Raw genomic sequence first — 10,182 nt, 5'->3', positions numbered from 1 at the left:
AACTAGAGAAGTGACTGCATTTTTCAGGGGAATGGAGGAGGCAGGAGAAACCAATCTCAAAACTGGGAGAGTGGAGGACATCAATACTTTACGCTGATTTTAGTGGTAGATGTTTTAAGAAAGTTGTTGGATTTTTAATTGAAAAATGTATATTGAACTTCTATTATGAGTTGAAAAGTGAGGGGTAAAACTAAGCTAATGTTCATGGCCTGATTGGCAAGACTGAAAATGAATAGGCAAGTACAATACAGTGTGATAAATGGGGGAAGTATTGTGTGCCACGAACCACATAGGAGGATTACTTAATCTGGTTTGGGAGTGGGGTGGTAAGTTGCCTTCATTATCTCTCTAGGGACCCAGCACTGTCCAGGCAGGTATTTGGATAAAGCATTTAGAGGAGAACTGGAGTATTCTGTTCTTATAGTTTAAGAATGCTAGGTCAACCATTTTCTAATACAAGCTACAATTTTAGGGCCTGAGTGGTGCTGTAGCTGGTTTCCAGTAGCTGATCCAGCTGAACTAGGCATTTCATTAAATGAACAGACATTTGAGTGCCCAATTTGTGTGTGAACTTTTGTGCGCCAAGAACCCACTATGTGCCCCCAGTGTTTTTTTCTTTCTTTCTATCTCTGTCCCTCCCTTCTCTCTCTCTCTTTCTCTCTCTCACACCTTGCAACATTTCAGCTCATACAATTGATACTTATGTTATACTTAAGGAAATGAATGTGGAGAGATTAAGAAACTTGCTCAAGGTCACTCAGCTAATAAGTAATAGAGTAAAAAAAATCTTATTTTAGATGACTTATTCTTTATACCATAACATACTGCTTAATAACTTAATTCAAATCCTTTATTTTTTCCTAATCTAATTGGACCTCTGATCAATGGACCTCGGGGTCTAAATTTCTCTTCTGCATTCCATGGTTCACAGATATCTCCATCAGAGTTCTGTTCCCTGATGCTAAACCAAAACTATATATTTTTTTATTGAAAAAAATATATTGAGCCTCCATTATGAGTTATAAAGTGAGGGATAACACTGAGCTAAATGGTAGTGGAGGTCACAGCCTGGGTGGGTCACCTGAGGAGGTCTCCCTGAAGTCCATGGCAGTCTGCAAGCACGTCCTGCCATTTCCCCAGTCTTGCTGTCTGGTTTCTGTGGGCTGCGAGGATCAGTGGGAAGAGCACTGGGATGACTTGGGCAGCTATTAATTTCAACTTTGAGCCCTAGTTTTCTCAAATTTCAAAAGCTTCCTTTCAGATCTGAATCTCTTACTGGAGTTCCCATAGAGTTGGAGGGAGGGAACTGATTGTGTGTGTGTGTGTGTGTGTGTGTGTGTGTGTGTGTGTGGTGGAGAGGATTTCATTTGCTAGTGGATTTGCATTCCCAGGAAGAGGAAACCCTAAGTATTGATTGACAGTTTCCAGGGTGGTGCAGGATAGAATTTTCTGCCCCTCATCTTGTCTTCAGTTCTACTTTTGCTTCTGGACTTTCATTAAAATGAATTATTTTAATTGCAGAATTTTTTTAATGGTTGAAATTTAAAATATAATATTGTCAGGTCATATGAAATTTTATTTAGGGGACAAAAGAAATTGTTATGTTACAGATATTTTATTTATCCTGGAATATGAAAGTGAGGAGCTCTTTCATAATCGAATTGAACTCTCTTAATATAAAGTGATTCATCTCTAGTGCATTAGTCTAGGTGATGCTCCTTATTTAGAGTTAAGAAATGAAATTAAAAATCGGTAATATCCAAACATATACACAACTACACATTTCAAACTGTTAACTTCTTTCACAACAAGTGAGAGACTCATTTTCTATTTATCATTTTTGATTTTGTAGTTTGGAAAGAGGACAAAAATATGAATTGGCTAACAGAATATGACCTGGTGTTTACTGTGCTGTGCAAGCTTTCTAAACTTCAGGTGCCCATGCCTGTAAAATGCTACAGAAATCATACATTAATTGTTCACAAATGAGAGCTGATATTATGGCATCGCATGATGAATCCAGCTACCTTGATTGGTTCTGTTAAAGGAGCAGCATGTGACTCCACATTTTTATAGGTTGCTGAAGCATCTATAGCTTCTTGATTCCACAAAGATAACATGTATTTGAGCTTGTTTTTCTGGCAAAAGTGAGGTGTTTTGAGTTATATTCTAGAAAAGGATATTTAGGAGGAGGAGAGCCAGATTTCACGCATATTAATTTCACTCAAAGGAGCTCTCTTGAGGGACTGAATCTATGACAATGGTCATCTCTGATTGGCTGGGCTAAGTGAACCAGGTAAGTATGGTTCAGGCTAGCCACAAATCATATTTCCTGCTCAGGACATTTGTAGATTGTTAGCTGTAGAACTCAGAGGAGCCTGTTCTTTCTGGTAGTTTTCTCTCAGTCCCTGGGAAACTCAGCAAAAAGTCTGTCTGCACAGATATGCCTTGGACTCTGCCTCTGGCAGTCCATCAGAGGACGAGACTTCTAAAGGCCCTGTTGTAAGAATTTCTGCTGCAGATCACAGAGACTTATGTACTGGAAACTGATACCAGAAGCTCCCCAGCTGGTCTTAACTCCCATGACAGAACAGAAGACCAGAGGTGACTTTTTACATAACTGGGTCCCCATCCATTCTATTTTAAATTCCACCTGGATGCTACCAGTGTGTGACAGAGCACAAGCTTGTAGTCACTGGCTCTCAGGCAAAGGCGAGAATGCATTCTGGATGTCATGCCGTCCTTTGGCGGCCAGAAAAACCCAAAGGGATGACAGTCTTGAAACAACAGAGGAGATACCAGTGACAGAAAGGGCAGGAGTAGGGTGCTGGCTTGATTTTCAAATTTCCACAGCTACAAATGTGTAATTGTTTTGTTTACTTATATAAGAAATTCAGACTGAAAATGCCTCATAAAGTGTTAATATAAAATGGTTTATATCTAGTGGTATTGTTACAGAGTATACAATCTTTTTTACAAACCAGAGCAGTCACCAGTGCCCGAGGGCACAGCAAAAACACACAACTGAAAATGCAGGGAGAGTATTCAGTCTCGCCCATGTCCTTTTCAAAAACATTTTTCTGAATGTTGTAAAACAAAACAACTCCATAAAATTGATGAATTATTATCCATTTTATTAAGCTATCAAGAAAACAACTTTAAAAGTCTAGTATGTATATTCTATTAGAGTATTATTTATAGAGCAATCACTGGGATGTCTATAGTGGAAAAAAGTTTTCTCTTTTTTTATCTTTTACAAAAATTGAACAATCTGAAATTTTAAAGGAGAAAATTCTGAGGGAAAAGTCATTTAGAGAGAACTGATGGTGCCCCTCTTAGTCTAACTGTTGGTCTGCACAGTTAGACCTAATTATTGTGACATAATAATTGTCCTTCTGCCAATAAAATGTCCCAAATCAGCAAAATTTCTTCTGAAATTTTCTTTCTGCTGAAATTTCTTCTGTATTCAGGGTTGTTCTTCATATGGTTAACTATTGGCTACTGTTCTCATTTTGGGTGGATAGCATGTCAAACTGGAGTTGGTTGAGCCCAGCCAAGCAACAAATACCAGCTGGTATTCACTCATATCTCAGTCATCACATGAAAGTGAATCACATTTAAACTTGACCTTATTTTTTTTACTTTCTTGATTGAAATCTTTAATGATTTTTTGTTTTCTCTCACCAATTCAATTTTAAACACCCTTAAATGTAAGAGTATGAGTAATTCTCCTGGAACATGTTCCCCTCATTGTTTACAGCAAGACTGAGTGTGTAGTAGGCATTCAATAATGATTGTGTGGTTGTTGTTTTAACAGACAAGGAATCTCTCCTGAAAGTGGAATCAATGAAGCATTAAGTTGAGAGCTGTCAGCATTGACATAATCTACTAATTGGCCACTTTTCAATTGGAAATTCGCCATGACTTGTAGCTAGTACATTGCATTAGTATGTGCCACATGATTTGCACCAGTTCCAAGGGGACCACCAGATGGCTATGCCTAGTATTCACAGCTTCAGTTTCTGCTAATGTTACAATCAGTAAATAAGCTGATACTCTTAAATCTTTCTGACAAATCTGTAGCTGGGCCACAGGCTCGTTTCAGGTAAGTTTGTTGAGCGAGGCTAATAACTCAAACTCTTACTGGAGTTCCCTCCAGAGAATGCTTTTATTTGAGTAGGCAAGTGCTCAGAGCCCAGGAGATTTACGAGGGTTCAGAGACATAAACACAAACTGCATAATAGGTGTGAGGTGTGTTCCAGCTGCAGCCTTCTCACCTTCTGTTAATGATTACGGGAAGGGAGGCATCAATACAAAAACAGCCAACTTGAGGGCTCTCAAGTTTGCAATCTGATGAAGACTTCTGGTGCCAGACCAACTTTTGGGGTTGTCACATGGCTTCGTGAAGCTGCTTCCAAAATGGGCTGAAAACCACAATATTGATATACTGGGCCACATGCCAGAACAAAGCCTGAGTCCAGCCGACTTGGTAAAAGATTCCAGTTGCTACTTGAGCACCAGTGTATTGTCTGGAATCCCCAGGGCACATTCATGAAACTAGCACCAGACAAATAACAGCGGAGCCACTTTTTAATGCTGTTTTGGGGAGAGAACTCATATTTGCCTTGTAGGTTAACTGAGTTATGGCAGGCTTCGGCTGAAAGGAGTTTTCCTTCAGGAACTGATTTGGCCTTCAGCATATCTTAATTTTATAGTAATTGTTGGCAGTCCAGGGTGGGGTTCAGTGCTGGAATCTTACCCTTCATACTCCACCCCTCCCTGCCCCAGAGGTTCTGATGAATAAAGCATGCACAGAGAGAACTGAACCAGTTTGGGCAAAGTATCAGCTTTATTAAGTGAAAGTCTTCCTAGTAGAGCTGGATTATGCAAAGTGAAGTTTCCTTTTTTTTCTCCGTGAACTGAAGACAGCAAAGCCTGTCCAATATATCAACTCAGTCTCAGGCTTAAAAGCTAAACTTCAGGGAAGAGGCTACGATGATGCAATAGGAAGTGGAGAGGGGAGCTCACTCTATTCAGGCCTATGAAGAATGTTCAGGCCTATGAAGAGGGAAGTTGGAGTCATCTCGCTTTTCAAGTATGCACTGGGGACAGGGACTAACCAGCTGGCCACTCTTTCTCCACAAACAAGAAGGAACCAATGAGGTGGGGAATAAGATAAAGAGTTCTTTACAATAGAAGCAGGACAGAAGTAGGAGTACAGAAATTCAGAGGGGCACCCTCACTTCCTTGCCCAGAGAGGGAAAGTTAACCAGTCCTGCTAATGTGGTGTTGTAAACCCTGAAGATAGAGGGACAGGTAGATTAAGAGCCTTCATGGAAGCTATAGGAAGGATAAGTATGAGGCAAATGTTATAGACTGCATTCTGAGAAAAGACAAGTGGTGCGGTGATAATTAGCACTAGTGGAGGAAGTGGTTAATTTAGGGTACGATGCCATTTGTCATCATGCACTTGGAAGCTGTGGTAAGACACCCTGAGTGGTACAGAGGAACACCAAAATTCGGTGTTCCTGAATAATGTCCTCCTCTACTTTTTACACCTTAGACCATATTATTTGCTTTATTTTTATGCTTGTGGTTTCCTTTGGAAACATTAAAATGAATTCATGGTCCCTCACATGTTGTCATCTCAGGCAAGTGGCCTAGAAACATGGTGGGTGGCCCAGCATAATCAATATGAGGTTAGAAAGGCATGTGAGAATAAATTACAGAATAGATTATCAACAGGAGACTCACAATCAGTAGGAAAAATTTGAGAAATGTATTATAATACTGATAGAAATACAGATGTTCATAAAATGCTGAATAAATATTTTGATTCATTTTGTATGCAAATAATTATTTGTAGATAGGTTGCATATGTTTTCAGACTAGACAGAACATGTTATCCCTGCTTGTGACTGCATAAAATGAAATATGCTACATTTTGAAGGCTATTTTAAATCATTTGCTAACACTTATGATGGAGGATTATTTCTGTTAATGGCTTACTTTAAGGTGTGTCTTGACCTGGAATTCAAAAAAAAGGAGTTGAAAGTTATAAGTATATTTCACAGCTGGAGAAAACAGAAGAACCACTTAGGAAGATGAAGCTCATGCAGCAGTGTTTCTCTTTTGGGCTTAGTCTTATGCAGTAGCAAGTCTTGGAATCTCTGCTTCTTTTCCCTATATTTGAATTGTAGCCTTCAGTAACCTAATCATAGTAAACAATAAATTAATGGAACTTTGCAAAACAAAAGTTTCTCCCATTAAAATTCTCACAATAGTATAGGTTTTAAAAATCACATATGTGGCCGTGGCCCTGGCCTGGTGGCTCAGTTGATTGGAGCACTGTCCCATACACCAAAAGGTTGTGGGTTCAATTCCCAGTCAGGGCACATGCCTAGGTTGTGTGTTGGATCTATGGTTGGGGTATACACAGGAGGCAGCTAATAATCAACATTTCTCTCTCACATCAATGTTTCTCTCTCTATCCTTCTCTCTTTCTTCCTCTCTCTCTCTAAAAATCAGTAAACATACACTTGGGTGAGAATTTTTTTAAAAATCATATGTATGAAGTAATTAATTCTATTAAATCATAACAAAAAACACACACAGCAGATTCCCTCCTACCCATTTGCCATTTACCCCTCCCCAGAAGTAATAACTTTTAGCTGATTTTTTTTTGGTATTTTGCTCCAATTTATTTAATGTAATACTTTCACTTCTCAACTTTTAACATTTTTGGACATTGTATGTGACTTTCCACTGTGGAAGTTGAGGATTTGCTTTGTTTCTCTCCCATCTTCCTCTGCATACATGGGCTTTTGTATCTTGTATTCCCAATGTAGATATCTCAAAACCAAAGTTTGACCTGCAGTTTTTATATTATGACACACAGAGTTATTCATGCTAAGCTAGTGTACCATGATTTCCTTTTCCTCACTTGCGTTCTTTCTTTCTTTGCTTGGTTTCTATGTATTTATCATGAATGCAACCCCAAACCGCACCAATTTCCTGAATCTGAGGTGAGCAGAAGTTCTATCGATTTCATCTGTTGACACGGTATCTTCCGACGTCCCCTGCCCTGTTGTAGTCCAGAATGGTTGCTTCCACGTCTCCTGCCCCAGTGTCACGTGCAGTCTGCTTCACCATCTTCCCCAATGTCACTTTTTCCTTGTGTCTGTGTTGAAACCTCATTTTCTGAGTCTTATTATATTTCCCATTTTTGGTTTGGTCCCCTGTTGTAGTGGAGCATATAGCTCCCTCAGAGAGAGTGTACATAAATAATTTTATGAGCATTTGCCTATCTTATAAATAGCTTTATATTATTCTAGGGCTTTGGCTTCATATTAAATTCTAGTTTAAGAGTAACTTTCTTTTAGAATTTTTAAGACATTTCTCCATTGTCTTCTAGTTTCCATTGTTAATATTAAAATTGGTGCTCTAATTTCAATTCTTTTGTATATAAATTTATTTTTTTCTTTGATAGATTTTAGGATATTCTCTCTCCCCATTATTTTTGGAAATTTCATGATGATGTGGCTACATATGGGTATATTTTAACCAATTGGTCTAGATATTCAATAGGCCATCTCACTGAAAATGCATGTTTTCCACTTGTAGAAAAGTTTTTTTCAAAATATTTATTTGATGATTTTCTCTCCTCTGTTTTTTCCTCCCTTCTACAAGAACTATTTTGTGACTGTTGAATCAACTTTCTGATTCTATAAGTTTTGTAATTATTGTCATATTTTCCACATTTTTCTTCTAATTTCTGTGTTATTTCTCAATTATTTCTTTATTGGTTTCTATTTAGTTTTTCATTTCTGCTAGTATATGTGTATGTATGTATGTTTGTGACTATTTTTCTTAGTGTTCTCTGGAGATTCCTGTTTTAAATTAAGTAAAATCTTGTAATTTTTCAGGTAATTTTAAGGTATATCACTTATCTTCTCATCATTTTGATTATATATTAGCTTCTTATTACTGCTATAAACATTGTCAAATTTTAGTGACTGGAAATAACAAACAATTATTCTATTACAGTTCTGGAGGTCAGAAGTGTACAATGGTTCACCAAGGTTGGGTCCCTTCTGGAAGCTCTGGAGAAAAATCTTTTACTTGGCCATGTCCAGCTTTAGAGGCTGCCTGCATTCCTTGGCTGGTGGTTGCTTTCCTCACATCACTCTGACCTCTGTTCTATTATCATATCTCCTTTGCTGACTGGGACCCTGTTGCATCCCTCTCATAAACACTCTTGTGGTTACACTGAAATCTTGTGGATAATCCAGAAAAATCTCTTCATCACAAGATCTTTAATCACATCTGTAAAATCCATTTTTGCTATCTAATGTAACATATTTTTAAGTTCTGGGGTTAGGGCATTGTGGTGGGTCAAGTGATGGTCCCCTAAAAGTTGTCTGTCTTTTACATGTCTATTTCCTAATACCTGGAATGCTTATTTTGGTTCTTATTTGAATGTGATCTCATTTGTATTTTTCTTAGTTATATTTCTTTGCAGATGTAATTAAATTAAGGGTTCTAAAGGAGATCATCCTGGATTATCTGGGTGGGTCTTAAAGTGAATGTAAGAGTCCCTATGATACATAGAAAAGGAGAAGATAAAGATATGGAGAAGGAAGAGAAAACATATGAAAACTGAGGCAGGCATTGGAGCGGTGCCTCAAGGAATGTCAGGAGCCACCAGAAGCTGGAAGAGGCCAGGGCGACTTATTCCTTAGAGCTTCCAGAGGGCTTGCAGCTCTGCTGACACTTCAGTTTTCTGACCTCCAGAACTGTTAGAGAATAAATCTCTTGTTGTAAGCAACCAAACTTGTGGTACTTTGTTATGATAGCCCTGGGAATCCAGTAAAGATATGGACATATTTGGGGGCCACTGTTTAACATAGTATATTAGTAACTTTTTTTTTGCAATTTTCCCCCTGGCTTCTTCCAATTTGCTTTATTTTGTTTGCTTTGTCTCTGTCATTTTAGGAGCTTGCCTCAGATGTCTGGTCATCTTTAGTTGTGGCTCATAATTATGAACCAATTAGAAATTCTGAGCATGTGGGCAGGACTAATTGACTTCAGGTTTTACTTTAGGGTAATTTTGATGGGTCATTTTATTGGCTAATCTTCAACATCAGTATATTTGTCTTGTCTCTTATACTGGCCAGGTTCCCCAGAGAAGAATATGTCAGTCTCCTGTTCTGATGATATTGGTGAAAGCTCTTTAGTCTAGAAAAGAGGGATTGAGAGGTCTTAACATTCACTGTCTCATATAATTCTTTCTTTTTCTTTTTTGTAAAGAAAGGCCAGCCTTGGGATGAAAATCTAATGTAGTCCTCACTGGCATAACTGCATAACTTAAAGGATTAATTTTGACATGGTCAATATTCGAATCAGAATAAAGGACAACTTTTATTGTAGTGCTGAGAAATGTGAGATACACAACTAGCAAGTGAGTTATAGTCATTAGGTTTATTCCTAACCTAAGAACATACACATGATTCCTAACTTAGCTAAGAAAAGGATTAGTCATTTCCAAAAGGCAGTTTCAAGGACTTCTGGTCAAGATGGAGGTGTAGGTAGATGTGCTTTGCCTCCTTGCACAACCATAAGAAGGATCACAACTAACCTCGAAACAAAAAAAAAAAAACCACCCAGAACTGCCAGAAGATCAAACAGTAAGGAAGTCTGATAACCAAGGATTTAAAGAAGCCATATTCACACAGATGGGTAGGAGGGGCAGAGAAGCTGTAGTGTGGCAGCAGTGAGGCGGTTGTGGTGAGGTGGCTGGCAGAACAGGCAGTTCCACAACACATTTGGTGGATGAAATTGGGAAGTATAAGTGGAGAGCAAGCAACCCCAACCACAGGCTAGACTACACAGCCCAGGGTTCCAGCATCAGGAAATAAAGCCTCATAACTCCTGGCTATAAAAACCAGTGGGGGTTGGGGTGGCAGAAGAAACTGCTGGTCTCTCAGGAGAAGCCATCTAAAGGGTCCACATGGTCCTAGGATGAACATAAACTCATCCACTCTGGGAACCACCACAGGGCAGCAGCTATAGGGGCACCAGTCTCATACAGGATGGTGATGAAGTGACTGAAAACAGGGCAAGTGCTGAGCAAGCCTCAGTGGCATTGTCCCCTCTCTAAGCCCTCCTCTACCTACAGAGCCT

The sequence above is a fragment of the Artibeus jamaicensis genome, unplaced genomic scaffold (assembly GCF_021234435.1).
Source record: "Artibeus jamaicensis isolate MK-2021 breed Jamaican fruit bat unplaced genomic scaffold, CSHL_Jam_final contig_540, whole genome shotgun sequence".
NCBI lineage: Eukaryota > Metazoa > Chordata > Mammalia > Chiroptera > Phyllostomidae > Artibeus > Artibeus jamaicensis.
This window is presented reverse-complemented; position numbering follows the sequence as displayed.